A 25,409-nucleotide genomic window follows, 5' to 3' on the forward strand; every position below is an offset into this window, starting at 1 on the left:
CCTCAAGAAGTCATCTAGTCCAACCCTCTGCTCAAAGCAGGAACAATCCCCAGACAGATTTTTACCCCCAGTTCCCTAAATGGCCCCCTCAAGGATTGAACTCACCACTGTGGATTTAGCAGGCCAATGCTCAAACCACTGAGCTATCCCTCCCCCTGGGAATTAGCTTGTATGTTTATCCTTTTATTTTCTTTGTACCAATCCTGACCTATGCATCTATACATATGGATCAAGGAACCCATTTTGAAGCACTTGGAGGAGAGGAAGGTGATCAGGAACAGTCAACATGGATTCACCATGGGCAAGTCATGCCTAACCAACCTGATTGCCTTCTATGATGAGATAACTGGCTCTGCAGATATGGGGGAAGTGGTGGATGTGATATACCTTGACTTTAGCAAAGCTTTGATATGGTCTTCCACAGTATTCTTGCCAGCAAATTAAAAAAGTATGCATTGGATGAATGGACTATAAAGTGGATAGAAAGATGGCTAGATTGTCCATCTCAACAGGTAGTGATCAATGGCTCGATGTCTAGTTGGCAGCCGATATCAAGCGGAGTTCCCCAGGGGTTGGTCCTGGGGCCAGTTTTGTTCATCTTTAATAATGATCTGGATGATGGGATTAATTGCACCCTCAGCAAGTTCGTGGATTACACTAAGATGGGGGGAGAGGTAGATACGCTGGAAGGTAGGGATAGGGTCCAGAGTGACCTAGACAAATTGGAGGATTGGGCTAAAAGAAATCTGATGAGGTTCAACAAGGACAAGTGCAGGGTCCTGCACTTAGGACGGAAGAATCCCATGCACCGCTATAGGCTGGGGACAACTGGCTAAACAGCAGTTCTGCAGAAAAGTACCTGGGGATTCCATTGTTGGAATGTGGGACTATCTATAAGCTTATACTGTTCCTTGTTGGGCTAGAGACACACCGTTAATACCACACCTTTTTCTTCACTGTTTCTCAAAAACAAGTCAGCATTGTTCACCAAATACATGGGGTTTGGGCCAAATTGTTAGAGGGCTTCCTGTTGTTCGTATGCTAGATCTGCATGGACAGTGATTGTGCATTGAGAGTACCTGTTAGCATGCTCAAGTGCCAATACATGCAGATAGATGTACCTATAAATTCCATTGGCATTGTTTATGGAGGAGCTTTGACAATCTGTAATCAGGAATTAGAACCACGATTATTAGTATCATCAACTGTACAAAACATTCCTATTCACTCCCCAAACTGCATTTTTCAGCATTGTGAAAAGCAATATATATGGTTTCATTCTCACTTTACATGCATCTTTATTTCTGGCATAATAAGAACGTTGTAGCTTATTCTTAATAAAAGCATTACAGAGAAAACATAGAAACAATAAAAGTTCCTATATCCATGCTAAATACTTACCAGTGGTTACCCTCCAGTCTTATAGGGCCTACAAGGACAACGTTTTTCCAACACTTCTGCAATGGTTGGCGCCCTGCCTAGGAGAGAAGGTCAAAGGTACTGGAACCTTTGTAGAAATGGGGGTCCACTGGTTCCGGGACCGGGAGGGGAACAGGGAGCATGCCCCCCCCATGTTTTAACAACGTGCCCCCATACACTGCAAGCCTCGGACAGGCATGGAGCGATGCTGGTGGGGCTGCAGTTCACATCAGGGGAGCTGGTAACAGTGATCAGCTCCCCCACTGCGAAGCACAGCCCCTGCCAGCGATGCTCCAAGCCTGCCCCATTTTTGCAGTTTTGGGGGGAGGGACAACGCTGCCCCTGCTACTCCAAACTATGTCCATGTTAAAATGTGAGGGGCCATTGTCCCCTGCCCCGCCCCCCAGTTCTGGCACGGTTGCAGGTGGTCCTGTCCATTTGCTGAGTCAAAAGTAGGCCCCAAATCCATTTAAACCCAGCCCTTTTAATATCAAAAGCCCTTTCTTTGTTCATTAGTCTCTGAAAACCAGCTTGAGATGGTATATGCAAGCCTCCTGAGGGGGTGTTACCTCAACAGAGGCGTTTACAACCTACAAGATTCACCTTAATCACTTCCCACTGTTACTGATTCCTGGAAAAAAGTTATATTACCCCTCCCCCTTGGAGTTGTGAACAATCCCTGGCACACAGTGATACATACATTTAATACAATATGGTTCTCAAAGATATTTCATACAGTTGCAATATCTGTCACATATACATCTAGGAACAAAGAATGCAAGCTATATTTACAGGATGGGGGGACTCTATCCTGGGAAGCACTGACTGAAAAAGACTTGAGGGTCATGGTGGATAATCAGCTGAATATTAGCTGCCAGTGTGACACTGTGGCCAAAGGACTAATGTGATCCTTGGATGTATGAACAGAGCATCTCAAGTAGGAGTAGGGAGATTGCCTCTATATTTGGCAATGATGCAACTGCTACTGGAATACTGTTTCCAATTCTCATGTCCAAATTTCAGGAAAGATGTTGATAAATTGGAGAGGGTCCAGGAAAGAGCCATGATAATGATTAAAGGACTGGAAAACATTTCTTACAATTCTTGCATCTGAAGAAGTGGGTATTCACCCACGAAAGTTCATGCTGCAAAACATCTGTTAGTCTATAAGGTGCCACAGGATTCTTTGCTGCTTTTACATTTCTTATAATGATTGAGCTCCTGGAGTCCATTTAGCATAACAAAGAGAAAGGTAAGGAGTTACTTGATAAGTTCCTACATGTGAAACAGATAAAAGGGCTTTTCCATCTAGCAGAAGAAGGTATAACAAGGTCCAATGTCAGAAGCTGAAGCTAGACAAATTCAGACTAGAAATAAGGCATATTTAAAAAAAAAAACCATAAACCAGTCTCTGTAATTAACCGTTGGAACAATTTATCATGTGTTGTGATAGATCAGTGGTGGGCAACTTGCAGACCGTGGGCTGATTGTGGGCTATGAGACATTTTGCTGACATTGACCTTCTACAGGCACAGCCCCCTGCAGTTCCCAGTGGCTGCGGTTCTCCGTTACCAGCCAATGGGAGCATCAGAAAGTAGCGGGCCACAGGGACGTGCTGGTCGCTGCTTCCAGCAGCTCCTATTGGCCAGGAATGGTGAACTGCGGCCACTTAGAGCTGTGGGGGGTCATGCCTGCGGATGGTCAACGTCAGCGAAATGTCTCACAATCAGATTACCCTGATGGTCTGCATGTGGTTGGCGGGCCACAGGTTGCTTACCACTAGATTCTTCATCACTGAAAGTTTAGAAAAAAAAATCATCCTTTTTAAAAATCAAGATATTCTCTAGTTCAAACGGAACTCGTCTGGCTCCTCAGGGTACATGGTGGCGGGCACTCCAGGCCAGTCCTCGTCAGCATCTGGGGCTTGGGCACAGCCAGGTGTAGGGTCCCCTCTGGGGCTCCGCAGAACAGACGGAGCATCCTTCTCCACTGCAGGTTCTGCCCCCAGTGGGCTGCAGGGCCTCCCTTTTATAGTTCTGGCCACACACCTGTACTTCCAGCAAGGGGGGTGTCGTGGACCCTCACTCACCCCGGAGGAGGGAGGCCACTCCGCCTCACTACAAGGACCAACACCAACTAAATCATCCCAGCCAGGTCTTTGTCAAGCCAAGACTTAAAAACTTCCAAGAATGGATAATCCACCACAGGTAAGGGACAGTATAAGCTTATAGATAGTCCCACATTCCAACAAAGGATAATGGTTATACACCAGGCTTTGTTATCTCAAGTAGAGGCTTCCCAAAGTCTTCAATCAAACACACTGATTCAGATAAAACTATAAAACAAGTGTATTAACTAGAGGATCGATTTTAAGTGATTACAAGTATAGAATCATAGAATATTAGGGTTGGAAAATACCTCAGGACGTCATCTAGTCCAATCCCCTGCTCAAAACAGGACCAACACCAACTAAATCATCCCTGCCAAGGCTTTGTCAAGCTGGGCCTTAAAAACCTCTAAGGATGGAGATTCCACCCCCTCCCAAGGTAACCCATTCCAGTGCTTCACTACCATCCTAGCAAAATAGTGTTTCCTAATATCCAACCTAGACTTCCCCCAATGCAACTTGAGACCATTGCTCCTTGTTCTGTCATCTGCCACCACTGAGAACAGCTGAGCTCCATTCTCTTTGGAACTCCCCTTCAGGTAGTTGAAGGCTGCTATCAAATCCCCCCCTCACTCTTCTCTTCTACAGACTAAATAACCCCAATTCCCTCACCCTCTTTTCATAAGTCATGTGCCCCAGCCCCCTAATCATTTTTATTGTCCTCCGCTAGACTCTCTCCCATTTGTCCACATTTCTTGTGTATTGTGGGGACCAAAACTGGATGCAGTACTCCAGGTGTGGCCTCACCAGTGTCGAATAGAGGGGAATAATCACTTCCCTCAATCTGCTGGCAATGCTCCTATTAATGCAGTTCAATATGCTGTTAGCCTTCTTGGCAACAAGGGCACATTGCTGACTCATATCCAGCTTCTCATCCACTGTAATCCCCAGGTCCTTTTCTGCATTAGCCAGTCGGTCCCCAGCTTGTAGCAGTGCATGGGATTCTTCTGTCCTAACCCTGTCCCTACCCTCCAGTATATCTACCACTCCCCCCAGCTTAGTGTCATCTGTGAACTTGTTGAGGGTGCAATCCATCCCATCATCCAGATCATTAATAAATATCTAGTCTTTATTAAAGATCTAGATCATTAATAAAGATACTAGTCTTTACTAGTAAGAAAGGCAGGTTTTACTACAGTTTGCACTTAGGCTGACCAGATGGGACCTTCCCGATATTCAGGGCTTTGTCTTATATATGCAACTATATCCCTCTCCTTAAAAAAAAAAAAAAAAAAAAAGAACAGAACCACCACCCCACTGTGCTGATTTTTCACATTTGCTGTCTAGTTATCTTATTCACACTACAAAGCCAATAAAGCGACATACAAACAAACTGGATTCTATCCTGTTTTGTACATCAACAAGGCAGTGATGTCGATTCTGATTACAAGCTCTTTAAGAGTTATGAGGTTTGAGTTTGTTCAGGACCAAAGCTTACAGAGCTAGCCGCTAGGGAAAAATAAATTATTTTGACTGGAAAGCAAACAAACTTGACATGGATGTCACTGAAAGAAGAATGACTAGATCAGTGCACAATGATCTTTTCTCACCACCTTTCCATCTGAACACTTTAATCCATACTGTAAGAGTATTTATTCTGGTGTAATAAAGCTACCGCATACAGCAAACAAACCATTTTGTTGTTCTCTATTCTTGGTTGATCTAGTAATGGCATTACTATAAACTAGAGGGAACATGTATTTTCTCTAATCCCTTTTAACATAATCAACTTGGAATATTTGATATTTGTGTTTCTGTTCGCCCATCTACCAATATTTCATATCCCTTTAGGATTTTCTCCGTCAAGGTTCAGAAACTCCCAACATGTGTCATTCTGATATAGTTTGCTGACCATCCTAATGCAAGCAGACAGGCCAATTTCACACCTAAATCTCTGACACAACATTCTGCAATATCTATCCTTGATAAGTGTGATAAAGAAAACTCAGTCTCCCAAATTTCACAAAGTTAGGCTTCCTAGGTTTTAATAAGAAGATTCTGACTGTATGGAATATTTGACATTCTTGACAGCTAACTTTAGGAAAAAAAATACTGACGCATAAAGTGGGTTATGTTATAAAAGTTGTCATTCTAAGTTTGGAAGTTACAAATGTAGGACAGAAAAAAATCCCCTGTACGTAATCTGCTGTAAACTTTACTGCTAGACTCCTTCCATACATTTTTAGTGAAGGGTATGCTTGTGTTCATTTTAAACAAAATGTGATTTAGAAGGTACGTATGCATAAAAAAGCATGCTGTGGCTCACCACCCTAGGAACATTCTAGAAAAGGCCAAGGGGGGGCGGGGTGAGCTCAACATGTGGAGTGGAGAAGTATAAGCATGGGGATGAACAAATCCATATATGGAAAGGTTAAATATTATTGGCTAGAGGTGTGTGTTATGTAACTTGTTATGTAACTGCCATGTGCTATAAAATAGCAACGGGAGGACCTCCTTGTGAGAGGGACTCTGGCTGATTTTTGTACCGGGGCTCTCCCTTTGTGCTCACTGAATAAAGTCTTATTTAATTGAATTGAATTGAATGAAGTATCGAAGACCCTTGATTCTGCCCAGCATCTGACTCATTTGGTTATTATTGGGAACCACAAAATCCCAACAGTAGCTAATATAGTACTTCCTATCCCCTCACGTAAAACTCCTAGAAGAAAAGCATTCCTAAACAGACAAGCATCAGCCAATGTCTCTCATTAGCAAAAAATCCTTCCCCCTGTGAGGCAACGCTATTATGACCAACTTCCCTAGAATTATCAATATCTATTGACTGATAAATCAGTGACTAGTACCACAATCTTGACAGCTAGTGGAGGAAAATCACTAATGTTCTCTCCATTAGATCTTTTGATGACTCTGTCAATAGCATTGCGTTAAAGGATAAAGAAGAAACTGGCGCAGAGGAAACTCTTCTTTCAAACTCACTGACAAGGGAATCTGCTAAAGAATTTCTGTCCTTTGTGGTTTCACTAACTGACAAATTGATCTACATCTGGCCTTTTCACTAACAGAACTTTTGAAATATCAATTTCACTTAGAGCTCTCTCTCACAGCAAAACACTCATAGTTCCATTTTCCCCTCTTGGGATATACACAGTACACTTTGCTCTCAGAACCCCCCCCACAAGCAACAAATATAGTAGAGCAATAATACTTCAGCCTCATTTGCCATTAAAAGCTGAACATCTCCCCTGTGGGCATTGCTACTTTGTGAAGCACTTCCATATTGGTAATAATTCTAGTTCGTTATTAATTGACAGTATCCTCCTGGCACCACTCTTATTTTATAAACTGATTATTCATATTAGGAGTACACCCCAAACCTCTTTGGAGCCCTCACTACTCAGGAAAATTGAAAGATATATGTGAATGCATTAACAACAAATCCAATTCATGAGAGATTAGATCTATATGAGCAAGTGGATTAGAGCAGGATGCTTAGGATGAAAAAAAATATGGGCTTTTCAGATACTTCCAATGGAAAGTTCACTTAGAGGAGGTTCTCTCCTCTTTTTACTTTTTTATTAATGAAGTTTTCTTCAAGCTAATGTTCATGGAAAGAAAATTCCCCTGTACAACTGTTGATTAGCCATGAAATAACTCACTTTGTAATGAAATAAAATAAAATTTGGACTGAAATAGATTATGGACACAGAATCATCCCATTAGCCTAGAAATACTATGTGATTTCAGTGACCAATACCATGGTTTGAATATATAATTCAAACAGATGTTATGGGTTTCATGACTGGGGTACTTTGATCTGTGTTATGCAGCTGGGCAGACTAGAACATAATAATGATCCTTTCTAGATTTTTAAAAAAATATGGTTTTAAGTACCCAAAGGAATGTGTGCAGATAGTTCACAAGCAATAGTTATGAGAAATGTATATGCAAACATTCAGTGTTTAAACACATTTGTCAAAAAAAACCCCAAATCCTAATCTGTACACACATCCATCCAAAAAGAGCTATGTTAAAAGAATGCTAAGGTTGCAAAGTCAAATGCTCAAAAGTTAGAAAATACGACTCTCACATGCATAGCACTGTTGCCAACTTTCACACGGTAAATAAGCACCCCAACTTTCATAATAAGCCAAAAATCAAGCTAATCCCATTTCAAAACAAGGCCAAAACAAGCCAATCCCTAAGAACCCCAACACTTTATGTGACTAGATTCCCTCCCCCAACATGTAGTCTGGGACTGTGGTGGGCCCGCTGTGCACCCGACTCTCTCCCCGCATTGCCCCTGCTTGCCCCCCCTTGCTGGGAGCCGATCAAATAAAGAAGCAACAAGCTACAAACCATAAACTAGCCAACAAGCAACTCACAAGCCAATTAAGACAAAAACAAGCCCAATTTCTGCATTTTTTCGCAGGTTTGGCATGTCTGGTGCATAGGCTTTCTGTTATAGTTTTTAGTTAGATGATCACACGTTTTTCTCCCCCACTGGACCCACCATATGCAGTGCAAAGCAGGGACAGTGCTGGCTAAATGGGTATTTCTTATCTTAGTCATTCTGTGTGTGGCCTCCAACATTATTTACTGCACATCATCCAAACTCTGCACTGAATACAGAATTCTTTATTTCCTCATAGAAATTTCTATAGTGCTATTATCACATGCTGGAAAGTGTCGGGCAACTTTAATTGTAGGCGTCACTACCAGTGCCATCTATAATAATTCATGAGCTAATAATGGGTTAAGTTTGCCAAATATATTTGGAGCCAATTGTTTGCATAGTTCTAAATTGGAGATACAATTAATGACGTATGTACACATACAATTCTTTTCTCATTAGATTTCCTCCTTCCACCAAAGGTTTCTAAATGCAGTAAGCAAAATTCTGGCCTCCAAGGACCTGTCTACTGGGGTAAGAGGCACTATTTCAGTTGAGTTGCTTGTTCTAGTTCTTACACACACACACACACACACCAAAAAAATACCTGTCTCCATGGGTATTAAGGCAAGCTTCCCATCATTAAGTAAAAACACATATACCACTATGTCCACAAGGACAGATACATACACACAACTCCACTTAAATCAATAAGACTTGCCAGCTCAGGACAGAAGTGTACATGAAAAGTGCCACATAATGCAAGATTTTATTGCATTCAGAGGACTATGTGCTAGACAGCCACAATTCACCTTCTTGGCTTACATAAATAACACACTTCGTTTTCTTTTAGAGAGAAGATTTTGAAGAGTTAGAGTTCCAAACAACTAGTTTTATCAGTTCCTGGAAAGCTCTCCCCTAGCAATTTTCAACCTGCTGCTCAGAAGCGAACAATTGATGCTGGTTAGAAATGTAGATGCAACACAATATCCCCTTTTCTAACACCTGGAATGGTACTGAGTAATTAACAGCAGTTTTGCAATGGCTAGTTGCTCACTCCCCGAGAAGAAAGGGTGTCAGGAAAAACATCTCGTAAGATGGCTTCAGAGGATTGCTCCGAAGCACATTCTATTAGCTAATCTTTTATAACTAACTTCTACAAAATACATAGGTCATAATGACCCTTACTGTATCATCACTTTTCTAACTTTCAATAAACTTAATATCAGAGGCATCTAAACTCAAGGTTTTCCAACCACCAATGTTTTCAGTCTCAATTGTTTACTTGTCTGTCCCCTCCTCTCATTCTGATTAGCAGAAACTGTAGCTAGTTCTGAAAGCCTGTCTCCAAATTAACCCTTAACTATGTGGTGTTACTTCAGGGTGGCTGAGTGCACATAATATGGTTGCAATTAACTTGATCACATTCTGGGACATACACACCCCTCAAATCCAGGGCAACCGGCATTACTTGAGCACTGCTCGCTAATAGGAAAGCAACACACTCCCATTAGATTGTTGTGCATGGTACTTGATAATTGGGTAAAGAACCCATTAATTATTTACTGCGACCACTAAAAAGTATATATCTAGTAGTTAGCTTTGCAGCTGTTTCCTTTCTAAGCAACTATAAAGACATCATCCAAGTACAGGAGTAGCCTTGTATTTTGGAATGAGAATCCATGCCATTTACATCATCAAGACAATGGCTATTGACAGCAAATTTCATACTGCCCCATAATTTCCTTGCATTTGAGACTCAGAAACTTTGCACCGGCAATAAGTCCGTGTATAATAAAAACAGTTACTATGACACATTTCTAAGATGCATCCTTTGAAATGTTATCTCCCCTCTGAATCATCACACTCTTTGTTTCCATTGTGAAATATTTCCAAGACAACTTTTAGCCATTTTACATGTAGCGCAATCTTTAAACTCTGCAGCATTCAAGAATATTAATTCAGCATTCGCAATGTCTTTCCTTCTATAGTTTGTAAGATGACTATAATACAGTGAAACATGTACAAGTTACTAATCTTATCAGGCAAACCCCGGTCTTTGAAGAACATCGTCATGCATCCCCAGAAGTAATGATTAATTCTGCTCCACCCTGAATTAGATATCTCTTACAAATCCTTTTTTGCCGCCTTCCGCTGGACTCTCTCCAATTTGTCCACATCCTTTCTGTACTGGGAGAAACTGGACACAATCCTCCAGGTGTGGCCTCACCAGTGCTGAATAGAAGGGAATAATCACTTCCCTCGATCTGCTGGCAATGCTACTACTAATGCAGCCCAATATGCCGTTAACCTTCTTGGAAACAAGGGCACATTGTTGACTCATATCCAGCCTCTCATCCACTGTAATCCTCAGGTCCTTTTCTGCAGAACTGCCACTTAGGCCAGTCAGTCCCCAGCCTGTAGCAGTGCATGGGATTCTTCCATCCTAAGTGCAGGACTCTGCACTTGTCCTTGTTGAGCCTCATCAGATTGCTTTTGGCCCAATCCTCCAATTTGTCTAGGTCACTCCAGCATATCTATCTCTCCCCCCAGCTTAGTGTTATCTGCAAACTTGCTGAGGGTGCAATCCATCCCATCATCCAGATCATTAATAAAGATGTTGAACAAAACTGGCCCCAGGACTGACCCTTGGGGCACTCTGCTAGATACCAGCTGCCAACTAGACACTGAGCCATTGATCACTACTCATTGATCCCGACAATCTAGCCAGCTTTCTATCTACCTTATAGTCCATTCATCCAATCCATACTTTTTTAACTTGCTGGCAAGAATACTGTGGGGACCATATCAAAATCTTTGGTAAAGTCAAGGTATATCATATCCACTGCTTTTCCCATATCCACAGAGCCAAGTATCTCATCATAGAAGGCAATCAGGTTGGTCAGGCATGACGTGCCCTTGGTGAATATATGTTGACTGTTCCTGATCACCTTCCTTTCCTCCAAGTGCTTCAAAATGGTTTCCTTGAGGACCTGCTCCATGACTTTTCCAGGGAATTGAGGTGAGGCTAACCAGTCTGTAGTTCCCTGGATTCATCTTCTTCCCTTTTTTAAAGATGGGCACTATTTTTGCCTTTTTCCAATCATTTTGGACCTCCCCCGATTGCCATGAGTTTTCAAAGATAATGGCCAATGGCTTTGCCATCACATCAGCCAACTCTCTCAGCACCCTCACATGCATTAGATCCAGACCCATGAACTTCAGCATGTCCAGCTTTTCTAAATAGTCCTTAACCTGTTTTCACCACTGAGGGCTGTTCACCTCCTCCCCATACTGTGTTGCCCAGGACAGCAGTGTGGGAGCTGACCTTGTCTGTGAGGATGGAGGCAAAAAAAGCATTGAGTACTTCAGCTTTTTCCACATCATCTGTCACTAGGTTGTCTCCCCCATTCATTAAGAGTCCCTGACCTTTTTCTTGTTGCTAACATACCTGTAGAAATCCTTCTTGTTACCCTTTACATCCCTTGCTAGCTGCAACTCTAGTTGTGTTTTGGCCTTCCTGATTACATTCCTGCATGCTCGAGCAATATTTTTATACTCCTCCATAGCCATCTGTCCAAGTTTCCACTTCTTGTAAGCTTGCTTTTTGTGTTTAAGTTCACCGAAGATTTCACTGTTAAGCCAAGCTGGTCGCCTGCCATATTTGCTATTCTTTCTGCACATCGGGATAGTTTGTTCCTGCGTCCTCAATAACACTTCTTTAAAATTCAGCCAGCTCTCCTTTCACCTTCATATTAGCCTCCCAGGGGATTCTGCCCATCAGTTCCCTAAGGGAGTCAAAGTCTGCTTTTCTGAAGTCCAGGGTCTGTATTTTGCTACTCTCCTTTCTTCCTTTTGTGAGGATCCTAACCAGCTTTAATTAGAAACCACATCCTCCAGATCTTACTTATTTATTTAATATTGCCTAGTGTTTCATTATTCAGAAGGAAAATCATTTAATATTACAGAACCTATACATGTATTGACTTTACCCATAGATATGTCTATGGCTGTAGCGCCACAGCATAGACATTTCCTGTGGCACTGAAAGAGGGTTTTCCATCGATGTAGTTAATCCACCTCAAGGCAGTAGCTAAATCAACAGAAGAATTCTTCCTTCAGCGTCACTGCATCTACACTGGGAATTAGGTCAGCCTAGCTACGTCACTCAGGGTTGTGAAAAATTTTGCACCCTGAACACTGTAGTTAGGTTTATCTAATTTTTTGTGTATACCAGGCCTGTGACAAAAATTTGGGTTGTTCCAATTCCATCCAATAGCATGTAGCAGTATACATATACACTAACCAGTCCAATAATACCAGGATAAAGAACACACACTGTTAATATGGGAATCTAAAGCAAAGCAGGTTTATATTAGAAATAGCCTTGTGACATGGTACAGCAGTGAGAAGATTATCTTAACATTGATGATGTGGATTGTGAGAACATCACATTTTTAATGGGTCTTAAAAAAGCAAGTTTTCATTCTAATTTTAAGTTTTGTGATAAAGAAAAGCTATTTTCAATAGATAAAAAGTTGTTTGTTTTGCACAGATATAGTGTATGCGAAGGAAAACACTAATAGTCTAGATCAGAGGTGGCCCTCCTGCCTGGCCCCTGAGCTCCTGCCCTGGCGCCTCGCCTGCTGTTTCTCCTCCCCTGCAAGCTCAGCTCACTGTGCCACTAGCGCAATGCTCTGGGCGGCAGGGCTGCGAGCGCCTGGGGCAGCACAGCTGCAGAGCCGCGGCCTGACCCGGTGCTCTGTGCTGCGCGGTGGCGTGGCTGACTCCAGCTGGGTGGCGCGGCTCCCTGTCCTGGTGCTCTGGGCGGCATGGCTGCAGTGCCGCCAGCCACCAGTGCTCCAGGCAGCGCAGCAAGGGGGCGGGAAGGTTTGGATAGAGGAAAGGGAGTTTGGGGTGGTGGTCAGGGGGCGGGGGCGTGGATACGGGTCGGGGCGGTCAGAGGATGGGGAACAGGGAGGTTGAATGGGGGCAGGAGTCCAGGGGGCAGTCAGAAAGGAGGGGGTGGTTGGATGGGGCAGGAGTCCCAGGGGGGCCATCAGGGAGGGAGGAGCAGGGCGGGTCGGATGGGAGCAGAGGCTGGGCCACACCTGGCTGTTTGGGGAGGCTAAGCCTCCCCTAACTGGCCCTCCATACAATTTCAGAAACCTGATGTGGCCCTCAGGCCAAAGGGATGCCTGCCCCTGGTCTAGGTGAGCTCCAGTGATATGGAAGGTTTATTAGGAGCTTGCACTGTATTAAAATCTCCAGCTCAATATAATCAAGACCATAATTGCTGATGTTCCCGCCCACCCATGTCTGTGAATCAAAATGGATCAAAAACTCTGAAATGGATACATTTAAAAGACTTCTTATGACAGATTTTTCCAGTGCCATTTATCAAGTTAGGATTCTTCACAGTTGCAGGAAAGACATTAATGTAATGCCTCTGATAAACTGTAAACATTTTCTTCCTCTCATTTTTAGAAGTAATTTCATCTACATGGACACAAGAGATCATAATGGCTTCTCTGGAGCTCCTACCGTGCAACATGGCAATAATTTGTGTAACTGAGTCCCTAAGTAGCCATTTACATGATGGAATGCTATTATGGAACCTAAGGAATTATTAGTTATTGAGTCAACACTTTCAATAGCTCCAAAGGAGTCATCATCCTCCGTTGGGAAAAGATGCATTTTAACCTAAATAAACATGGATTCCACTGCGAGAACTATGCTAAGAGCCTGATTGCATCAGCCATATTCACATTGAGCACTATTTTACTCTGCGATTAATTCCAATGAGAATCTTTGTGGAGCAAGATAATAGCTGAGGTGAATAAAGGTTAAGAGTCTGGCTCTAAATTATTAGTATATACCTGGGGCTAGAATGCATCTTTGGGCACAGCCTTGACCCAGGAGGCCCTGTTCCAGAGAGAATCTGCTTCTCCCCTCTTGATGCAAGGAAGGCAATTTCTAGTATACTTCTGCTTCCCAAATTCTTGGCTTATCCATTTCAGCATGGTTGAAATAGAGAAGGGTTGCACATTCACAGCAGTAGAATATTGGTCAGTTACTCTTCAGAGTAACACTTCACAGGGTCCCAGAGCCCTGGCTCCAGCCCAAACATGTACATCACAATTAAACAACCCTTTAGCCTGAGCCTTGCGAACCTGAGTCAGCTGACACAGGCCAGCCACAGGTGTTTAATTGCAGTGTAGACGTACCCTCTGATTTTAACCAAAAATTCCACCTTGGACCTGAGAAACCTTCCCAACACAAGTTTAAATCAAAAGAGATATGTTGCTGCCAAAAGTTCTCTTTCAACAAATCTGTATTTTCTTAAAAAAAAAAAAAAAAATCCCGACCTGTTTCATCAAAAGATACCTTACTAGCTGTAGTTAGGACTCATGTCATCTGTTACCTTTAGCTGATCAAGCGGGAATGAAGTTCACATCTCCAAATCCAGAAGCCAGAAGTCATTCTGCTGTGAGCTTTGTTCGTGAACATTATGCCCAAGCCAGTGTAACTCAAATACTTTACACTGCAGCATATGACTTTGTTTTCACAGGGGAGGGGGAGTGAAGCAGTAGGGAGGAAACAGATCTTAGTTGGATACTCTGTCTCCGCACAAGTGCGGAGAGCAGGGTAGGAGAACTCACCTAGAAAGACCCAAAAATTTCCAGAACAGGGTGTCTCAATGGGGACCATATCCTGAAAGAAATCTTTCCTGAATCCCCCTCTTCTGGCATTCAAACAACCTCATCATCAGAAGCAAGCTCCCCAAAGACCAGGAGATACCTACTCAAAGTAGCACACGATCTGGAGCTATGACAAGAGATGCAAAACCTGCAGACATATCTCCAGTGTTACAATGATCAAAACCCCATACAACACATCTTTCAAGATGCATAGATAATACACATGCCTATCACAATATGTGGAGTATCTCGTCCAGAGCACTAAATACCCCAACAACAACTGTGTGGGTGGGTGAAACAAGGCAATCACTACACTCTTGAATGAACTCACACAGAAAAGTGATAAGACAAAAGCACCATATAACCTGTGGGTGACAACTTTTCACAAAATGATCACTCCATATCTGATCTCTCAGTCCTCATCCTCAGAGGTAACCCGAGCAGCACCTTCAAAAGATGAGCTTAAATTCATAACTTTGCTAGACACTAAAAAAATCATGGTCTTAAAGACACCACTGGATTTGTGTGTTATTACAACAATCTGTAACCCACTAGCTCCTCTTTTTTGTCCTATGACTGCAGAGGTGTGAATGCTAACTATTTATGCTAAAGAACGTGTTCCACTTTGTATTTATCTGTGACACTGAGTAAATTTCCCAGATCTGAAAAAGACCTCTGTATAGCTCAAAAGCTTGTGTTTTTCACAACAGAAGTCGGTCCAGTAAAAGATATTACCTCATCTTGTCTCTCAGAACAGGGTGTTTCAGTTACTTGACATGCTCATTAGCTGTTCTGATATTTTATAGGAAGTTTTCACTGTGGGCAACCCACCTGGAAGGTCACCCTCTTATAGCTGAGCCAATCAGAAAGCAAGAAGGGAAAAGGTTGTAAATAGAAGCGCTAAAAGAGCTCTGTGGATGCAATGGCTGATTGCCTCAGGACCAAGAGATGGGTCTGTTGGGAGGGCTGGATCCCAATAACTGAACTATTTTGGATACAGGCCAGTGCTACTCCAGTTTTATTTACTAGGGAAGCCATCCATTAGATTAATATTTGGTCTGCCACATTTTATAGATCTAATAGGAGATCTGAAGGGAAGCATTTGTTACCCGTCAAATTACAGAGTCTGTGAAACGTACATTGAGCTATCAGTTTGCCACTTTAAAATGAGATTGCATCTCAGTTAAAGAGAGAGAATAGGGTAGCACTTAAAGTGGAAATTGTGACATATTGCTTGACTTGGCTGGGCTTATGAGGAGAAAATGGTGCCCTATACAGATGTAAGAAATGGAGATGCTGATTCCACTTGGGATACCGGCTGCAGATTTCTGTTTCGCCAGCTGTCAACCTAAGGGCTGGAATTCTGCAAGCTGTTGGGATCCCCCAAATGTTCGCTGACAGAGTTCTGAAACACCCCTCTGTTCTCACTGCACCAGCATACAGGTGCTTCAATGAGGCCACAGCCTCAATGTTGTACGAGTAAAGGAAATGGATGCTATTACAAGTCAATTTTTAGAGTGTTGTTTGAGATACTGTATTTAAAAAGCCTTCTTTGAAGATTCAGATTTTGAATGGGAAAAGCAAAAATGCCAGATTCAGATTACTATCCAGATATAATGATGAGCCTGATTCTTCATGCCTTAATCAGTTCTAGCTTTTTTAAATTACCTCTCTGATCACATTGTAATTCCTGTTTTCCCGCAAAAATATGGGTTCATCTTTCTGCAGTTAAAGCGCCAAAATGCCTTTTAGTCATGTTAATTTTAATATTTCCTAGATATGAAATGGTACTCTCTGGGTATACAATTGGCATATGACAATCCCCAATAAAAAAACAAAACAAATACTTGAAGAGATTTCTGCTCATAATTCCATCTATGCTGTAATAATGTCAGGGACTCTAACCCCGACAGCGAAGTTCGTTGTCTGACCGCAGAGAGACAGGCAACACCAGCAAGGTCCGATTAAAAGCTCTTTATTGACAAGTGCATGCGTCAATAGAGAGCAGCTCGTCTCCGAAGAGAACCAGCCCCCTCTCTTACAACTAAGTATAGGTTATATAGACAGTTCCGTCGCATCACAAATTATTCATTTCACACAACCCATATCCCACCCCCCCTTTGGTTAGTAACAAACCCTAATAACAAAGCACATCTGTCTTTCTTTATAATGTAAGCAAGTCGTGATGCCCCAGCAACTTTCTTATCAGCATGGTTGCCAAGCACCAGAAACTGGAAGACAGGAGTTAGCGCAGCTGGTAACATGTCAAGAATGCACCTCCCTCTCTTATCTTACTTTTTCCCAGGGCTTTGTGAAACATGCTGCTTCTCAGTATTTTTCCACGCTGGGATTACCCAGAAACCTCTGTTAGCCTGACTTCAGTCAGGTTGGCATAACTGGTTTTGTGCTACATCTTTATTCAGGCCTAACAATAACATCCACTTTCAGAGTCAGTGAGTTGCTCATTGAATTCATAAGGAAATAGTATTAATATTTTTGTGTGTGTCACGTCAATACAATGTTGTATCAAATCAGTTGAAATTTTCCATTGTTTACATATGGTTACAAAGTTGGTTAATTAATGACAACACGTAAGTTAAATTCAAAGTACCTAGTAAATGATTTGTGCAAGTAAACAAATTAGAGTTAGATCCCTGTTTCTAGGTAAAAGAGGCTCACCTAAAATTTAGCTAAGTATAGTGTTTAATTTGTAATGAAAGAAGTGCTGGGGCTTAAGCAATTTTTTTACTTTCATAAGTGAGGCGGAAAGCCCAGAGGTGCCCGGGCTATGAACTGCCAAGCCTAGAGCAAGTCCTGGCACAAATTAAGCACTGGCTAAGTATCCAAATTTAATTAAGCCACTTGCCTACCTGGCAAGTGAATGGAATTCTAGAACTCTCTTCTGAGCCATGGTTTGAGAATTTCAGGCACTCTACTCTAGAATATATTGTATCCACTTATCTATACTGGTGCTGGTGTCACGTTAATGCCTTACTCCCAACAGGACAGGGGAATCTGTCTCTGGGAAGAGTCTGATGTTTAGTAAATTGTTTGTAGTTTGTCCATGGGTTTAAAAGAGGATCCTTGGATCTATTTGTTGGTCTTTGCAGAAAGATGGGGTTAGCTTCTACCATTGATTTACATACTGCTTCCAGACTGTCTGGAAGACAGAAATCTAGTAGAGATCATGTTTCAGCTAATTGAAAACTGTTAGTAGATAGGTCCTGCAGTTCTTTTGTTATAGGTGCTGGAGAGGATGTGATCTATCCAACTAGGTCCTAAAACTGGCTCCCAATTCCCAAAAGATTTAAGCACTGACATTAATCTGCTGCCATTAAGTAAAGATTTGATGGTAGTGCCAAAAGGCTCTGCATCACTCAGTTTTTAAGAAGTTGGTCTTCTCAGTACAAAGAGATGAGAAGAGATTATTGGGGTGGAGGAGGGAAATAAGGAGAGAAATAGAACTGAGATGTCAAGGCAAAATCTAATGATAGTAACTGCAGTGAGACTGCCATTACTATTCACCACCCTTTTTGCCCTCCACAATCACACTTGAGCCTCATCATGCTGGACATAGCTTTTCATTTAACTAAGACCCTGATTTTGCAAACACACATGCTTAACTTAATCCCTTGAGTAATCCCACTGAGACTAATTTTGCACTTAGAGTTAAGTGTGTGCTTAAGCATTTGCAGGATCACAGCCTGAGTCTTTCTGAGGGGTAGCCCGAGCAGGGAGGATGACAGAGGATTGGTGATTTCCAAGTGCAGCCATATGATATGATGCTAGAAAGATTATTCTTGTGATAAATTTAACAGCTTTTTTAATTCTTTGCACATGTAGAGGAGTGCAGTCTGCAAGACTGTGATGACAATCAAAGTCAACAATAACTTCTTTCTATGCTCAGGGTAAATAATTGTGACAGTCTTAGATACTGCTGTGATAGAAAGTCAACATGGTTACTACAGAGTGAAGACAAAGTCAGATGTAATCACATAATTAAAAACAATATAAAAACCAAGACAATTTTAGAAGATCTATCTGCAAGTAAGAATATTCAAGCTCAACTTTCTGCCTAAGAAACTTACTCTGATCTCATTTTTTCTCTTGGTATGTTCATTGCTTGTTTTTGTACAATATCTGTCTATTTTCCACTCTCAGAGGAACATATCTATACGGCCCCACAGTTCAGACTACAGGGGTGTGAACAACAGCACATACCAATGTGCTGCGCTGTAACTCCCCCAGCTTGGACAATGTGGATACAAACTAAAAGGTTTGTACTTCACAGTAATGTAGTCCTCTTCAAACAGGGCTATATTAATGTGAAGTAGGAACCTTTCAGCTCACACTTGCAGTATCCACACAGGAAAGTTACAGCACTGCACTTTGGTGAATGCTGCAAATCACACCCCAAAATCTGAACTGCAGATTTTATCTGAACAGAGACAAGCCCTGAGATTCACAGGGCAAGAATCTTGTCTGTGTCTTTACAAGTTAGATACACTTAATGAATAGGAATGGCTATTCCACAAAGCTTTTTTATATTAAAAAAGCAAAACAAAACAGTGTTTCTGTTCAGCTATTGATGTACACCGCACACAGCCGCCACGGTTAGGAAAAAGCATGAGCACTGTTACTACAGTCCCTGATTGAACAACCCCTGGTCTACACAGAAAATAAAGGCATTGATAAGTATCCTTTCACCTTATTCAACCCTAGCCTGGCTGTTAATTATGTAAAAAGCTCACAAAAGGATTACAATAAATGAAGGGACCTGAGTAGAGAAACCACCTTCTGTTTGAAAGGGTGAACAACTGTGCTTAAGATACGCAAATGCAATCATGGAGGTTGATACCTCTTTACTGTGTAAATGCACAGAACTGCTATTAAGGAAGGCACATGGCTTTTTTCAAAAATTGAGAGAAACAAATAGGACAATTGTTAGATACACAGATTATAAAACAAGTTAGAGTAATTTGAGAAAGACCATTCATGTAATGCTCAACCCAATTGACATTCTCTCTGTGCCCCAAAACATTCCTAATTAACAGCCAGTTCTTGCCTCTAACCATGGGCTGGATTGTGCTTGGCCCTTGAATGGAATGAGTAGAAAGAGTCTCCCTTATCTATGCATGCCTCTTCCACTACCCACAAAGCAGGGGTCAGGCACAATCAGTCCCTGTATTTGGGAGGCTGCAGGGACTTATCTTGGGCACCTCTGTAAGGGTACAAGCCATCCCATAGGTTGCATCCCCATCACCACGCCAGCCAGCTCCACTGGCCAGCCATGGAGAGGCAACCACACATGCACTGTCTTCTGAGTTCTGGGGAATCTGAGATGAAGTATGTCTCATGGTACAATCTCTCCTAGCACTCCCCTGACAGAGTGTGACTCCTCACTGCCCCAATACCAGCCAGTGCCTATGAGGCAAAATCTGGACCAGTGTTAGTTTTATGTTAGTTTAGACACAACAAATCCTGTATCTTGGCAGGGGGTTAGACTAGATGACCCTTGTGGTCCCTTCTAACCCTATGATTCCATATACGAACTGGAGATTGAAGTGGCTGTGTCCTGGAAGGTGATGGTAAAAACACAGACTTTGTAAGACATCTTCCTTTAGTTCTAATTAACAGTGACCTTGCCACGAAGTCAGTAAATGTAATATGTTTAAGTGCCTAAATGATTTAGGAGACTAAATCTCTCATCAAGCATGACTTTAGGCATTTAGAAGCCTAAGTCACTTAAAGTTAAAACAGTCCCTAAAGTATCTAGATATTTGAGGGGTAAAAAAGCCCAAGATAAATTTAGTGTTCTATAGGAGAGGATAGCTAAGAGAGATAGGACTGAAGAATAAAGAGAAAAAATTAAGATGGATAATAGAATACACTTCCTATCAGTGGGGCAAGTGGTGGAGACTTCACTGATTATGTCTTCCAAAACTAGATGTGAAGAAATGCTTGATAATATGCTGTACAGAATGACCCTGGATTGGCACAGAGATAGAGGTGCAACACAGAAGCAGCGTAGAAAGAAGCCCATTAGATTATCCAGCCTGTCTTTTAGCATTCATATTTTTGTGATGTACCAAGAACTTGGACAATTCTATGGTGAAGAGTCCAAGAAGACAGAAGACTAGGATCTTGTAAGTAGACCATAGGTAAGACCTTCTGCATTAGGGCCACGGCCTCTTTAAGTCTAGTCCAAACAATGAAAAGGTAGAAATAACGGTTCCAGTCTCAACCTTGGGAAACAAACATTCATGGGTTTCCCTTAGTCACAGAATTGTAAGTGAGAATAAGATATAGCAGCTTCCTTTTGCCTAATACTACAGTTGTCCAAAAACAAGTGGTTAAAAAAAAATAAAGGCAGTCTCACTATGGTCTCTGGTACCAGTATACCCATCCTTATTTGAGGGCAAGCAGTTAAATCCTCCAATTACTCCTTTCTCCCTACCTTTAGACTGGATAAAGAATCAGTGTTGAAGAAAATGGACCCTTCCAACTATTATTTGTATTGCAATAAAACCTAGGAGCCCTCCCCATAGTCCAGGTCTCCATTGTGGTAGATACTGTACGTAATGAACAAAGAGACTGTCCCTTCACGTATTGCCCTACCTGTAACAGTCACTCTGAAAAACTCACTTCTTTTGTATTACCTCAGGAACATAATAGGAGGCGCTGAGAGCACAGTTTCTTAGCTGTTTGTCTCCCCACTCCATTTGAAGAACACAGTCACGCCTCAAAAGTCCAAGAAGCATAAGTTTTACAGTGAAGGTTATTAATAATTTTAAAGGGGTTTGTATCCCTGGCATAATTTATTTAGAGCTGGAAAATGCCACAACAGCCAAAATAAAAAGTGAGAAATTTCACACACTGAACATGAAAGCGACTCCTGCAGCTATCCTTATAGCTCAGGGTTCTCAGGCAGTTGAAATGGGCTTCTAAATTTCACCTGACAGGAGACACGTTACAGCTTCCACATTACCTGAAGGAGACTAAACAACCAAAGTAGAAAGGGCTGAACACCTTCAAAAGTATGCAGAGGGGGCACCAAGGAGAAAAACCTTGTCAGAGAAATCCCAATTTGTCAGGAAATGAAGAATCGCTGAGCAAGCTGCTTGGATCAGTCCTGGCATCCCAAAACCTCCTAATTACCTACATTTATATTGGCATCCATAGCACCTGAGCACAATGCCTCCCAGAGTAGGCAGTGAGTTGATAAGCTTACAGCTTCAGCACCTCTTTGATTCTATCTAACCAATCTGGACAGAAAAATCCATTTCCCCCCTACTGACCATGGGAGACTCATCAAGGTCAAAGAGCCCAAGGTTTGATGATACAGAAGCTCCTGGGTTAAAATCCTGACCACACTAAAATAAATGGCAAAACTCTCATTGACTTCATTGAGACCAGGATTTCACCCTTAACTGGGAAAATTGTTTTCAAATAAATGCCTTCACATCCCTGTTACAGTGGTAGGGTGCGGTAGAGAATATTAAAATGAAAGAAAATTGCCCACTAATCTGATTTCACAAGAAACTGCAGCCAAAAAAGTATGCTGTGTGCTCTATACAAGGTTATGCAGCACTATGAAAAAGAACAGTTTGTATCTGCCTTACAATAGTAGTTCTAATTATGTAACTGCTTACGATAGAAAATGCCTATTGCGCTATATTACCCAAAAGCTATACCAGGAAATGGGGCACATCTTTTCAGAGTGGAAGAGAAAGCTCACTGGTTTATTGGCAGCACCCTCTTTATAGAAGTAATTCCAGCTTTGCAGTAAACCACAGAAGTCAATCACATTGAAGGTGAATTTACAACATTTAGCAGTCAGCAATTTGGTCTGCTATGTGACAAGTTATGTAACGCCATAATAGATTTCAGCACAGCAATTTATCATGCTCATTTGATTGCTCCCCCTGCTCTCTGATCCATCTCCCCAGGGATGGCTTCCAAATATGAGCTGCCTTTTTTTTAATTAAAAAAAACTTAGCAGAATAATTCACATCCTCACCCCCATATGGAATCTTCCCCCTCTCCCTCACACATGTACCACAAAAAACAAACTTACACTAGCCAAAGCTAAGCAATGTTTAGGCCTACACCACTGACAGGTTTAAGTTCCAAGCAAAGACTTTTACCTACCCACCTTGTTAAGATGCACAGCTGATTAATTTCTTTCATCAGATGATCTGGTGCTTTAGCACTCCAGTCAAATTAGGAGTCCACCCCTTCCAGGGTACACATGGGCTATAATAATAATAAAGCAGAGTACTTCAGCCCTCATTGCAGGACTCCATCAACAGATCTTCAGGTACCCTATGAGAAGGGTCAGCCCCTTTCCTTTATGTCTGTGTGGTTTTGCCTTCTGGGGTGCCAATAGTAATTTGTAGCTTGTTGAGGGCTCACAGATTTCTTCCCTGTCTTGCAGAGATTTCAGCACCACATCTCACAGTGGTGCCCTCAGGGAGCCCCAGCCTGGAATCCTTAAATCATAAAGCTGTCTGATGCAGACCCAAAACTGCCCTGCTTCACTGTTTCCCAGACCTGCTTTATACAATGCCAATTTCTAGTTAGGCTGTCTCCCTAGCAGTCCCTAATAAATCCTCCTCAGACACCTTCCCTGGCTTCCTGTCAGCAAGGAACTATTACTACTCTTTCCTATATTACTTGTTACCTCAAAAGCCACCTCCTCCCCAATTTACTATGTTTCTGACTAACTCTAAGGGAGTAATTTCATAGTCCTCCACCCATTTCCCAGCAGGCTTTGCTGTAGCCTATAGTCACATGCTCCATGGGGGCTACAAACCCCAGAATTCTTTGTGACAAAGTTGGAGCTAGGCACAATCAGAACAGGAATTGGAGCGCCTCTTAAAGGGCCAACTCACCCTGTTAGAGTCCAGCATCTCATTACCGTGCAGAATTTATACAACTGGAAAGGTATACAGTGTTCCACCATGAGCATCTTCACACTGGTAACCTAGAGGAGGATGGCATAGGAGCCAACTCTACACCACCAGATGATTTCACATGCACTGGATGATCATCTTGCAGCTGGATCCAACAGTCGTGTACCTTAGTTTGACCCCCCCCCTTAGTGTAGACCAGGCCTCAGACTCAGTCTCTCTGCTGTGTCTCTTCCCTTGCAAGTACTTTCCCAAACCAGAGTGGGGGTTACTCACAGTCCTTCACTGCAGCCCACCTCAGTCAGCTCAAGGCACAGCAACAGTTTCTGCCCTGGCTCCAGTGAAGCCACCAACAGCCTCTGAGGCCCCCTGCTCAATCAAAGCCCCTGCAGGCTCTCAACAGCAACTCCTGGTATGGACAGAACTCCACAGCAGCAATCTCACTCCTCTTCCCAAAATGGAGTCCACCACCTGCACTCCCTGCATGAGGCAGTTGCTCCCTCTTTCCCCGAGGCATCATAGGAGTTGTAGTCTCTCAGGCTAGATTGCAACACACAGGCTTTTCCCTTGGAACACTCCCAATAAAGTTCCGGGGCCCTTCTAGTAAAGAGTGCCTACACTAATATTTGGGCTGATTTCTCACACACACAAATTGTTGTAAGCGATGGTCATAATTTTCAGAAGTATCTGCTCATTTTTTATGCTCTATTTTTGGGTGCCCATTCTGAAAATAAACAAACTGTGGGTTTGACTTTGTGCCTATTGAAATCAGTGGCAAAAGTTTCATTGCAGAATGAGTCACTATATGATTTTTTTTAAGTTATCTTATTGTTTTCTGCTACCCAAAATAGTCCTACACCTGTGATAGGAAAATCTAGTAGCAGTAGTAGTATCTAGCGGTCTTAAACTGGGCACCAAAATGGAGGGAGCCAGAATCACTGGACACTCAAAAATATTGGCCTTGATCACTCCCAGAAATGCTACCTCCTCAAAACTTTTATAGCTTGCTAGAACATTCATGAGCAAAATGCGTGAGTCCTTAATCAAAACTCTCATTGGCTCAGTGAAACTGAATGCCAAAATTTAAGTTGTAAGAATGTAAGTTACTCGTGAATAGTCTCTTGACTCAGTACATTTCTCATTTATATATAAATCTCTGGAGATGGTCCTTTGATTATGAAAGCAATGTTACTTCACAGAGACAAAAAGGAAAATACAAGGATTTTCTCCAACTTTAACTTTTTTTTCTTCTCTCTTTCACTGTGAGGCAGGAAACAATTTAGCACCATCACAGGGTCATAAATAAAATGGCAAAAGAGACAAGAATTTGCTTTCTGTTCTTCTAGAAATCTGCTCTTTGTCCTTTTGGTATGTGGCACTGTGAATGATAACATGTCTTACTGTAATTTTACCCCCCTAGAATAAAAGCTATACAGACTATTTTTAAAGCATTGCATCAAAGAGGAAATGGCAAACTTAAGTAGAAAAACATACATATACCACTCCAAGAATCAGGATACATTCACTAAGGGTTCTGCCTTTCAAGGTGCTGAGAACTCCTGTGAGGTTATGAGCTCCCTCAACTCCCACCAACTTGAGCTCTTTTGTGAGATATGGAGAGGCCCTCAGTAGTATGCAGTTCTCAATATTCTCCTCAGAGCCCTTTTAGGTTGTCTGGTGTGCAGTCAAAATTCACTCTGGCTATTCTGGGAGCCTAGGGAATTACTAAACACACAGTATCTTGGGGGTGGTGGAAGAGAGTGAACAGGAGAAAACAAAATTAAATATAAGAAAATAGTTCATTTGTATTGCTTGAATGAGTCAACACCACAAAGGAGAAGTGACCCATGTCAAATAGG

The 25,409-nt window shown here is 42.1% G+C and overlaps 1 long non-coding RNA gene across 2 annotated transcripts in view; it reads right to left on the reverse strand.

Moving 5' to 3' along the window:
• Positions 1 to 25,096, reverse strand: part of LOC123367335 — a 75,216-nt gene extending 50,120 nt beyond the window's left edge. Inside the window, exons 1-2 of one of the 2 annotated variants that reach the window (XR_006578415.1) lie at positions 25,045 to 25,096; positions 22,794 to 22,894 (exon numbers count right to left, since the gene is read on the reverse strand). This is a non-coding gene — a long non-coding RNA (uncharacterized LOC123367335). Of the gene's footprint in view, positions 1 to 22,793; positions 23,407 to 25,044 lie in introns of those variants that run through there. The other variant, XR_006578414.1, reaches the window with a different exon arrangement.
• Positions 25,097 to 25,409: the final 313 nt, after the last annotated feature.

The sequence above is a fragment of the Mauremys mutica genome, chromosome 3, assembly GCF_020497125.1.
Source record: "Mauremys mutica isolate MM-2020 ecotype Southern chromosome 3, ASM2049712v1, whole genome shotgun sequence".
NCBI lineage: Eukaryota > Metazoa > Chordata > Testudines > Geoemydidae > Mauremys > Mauremys mutica.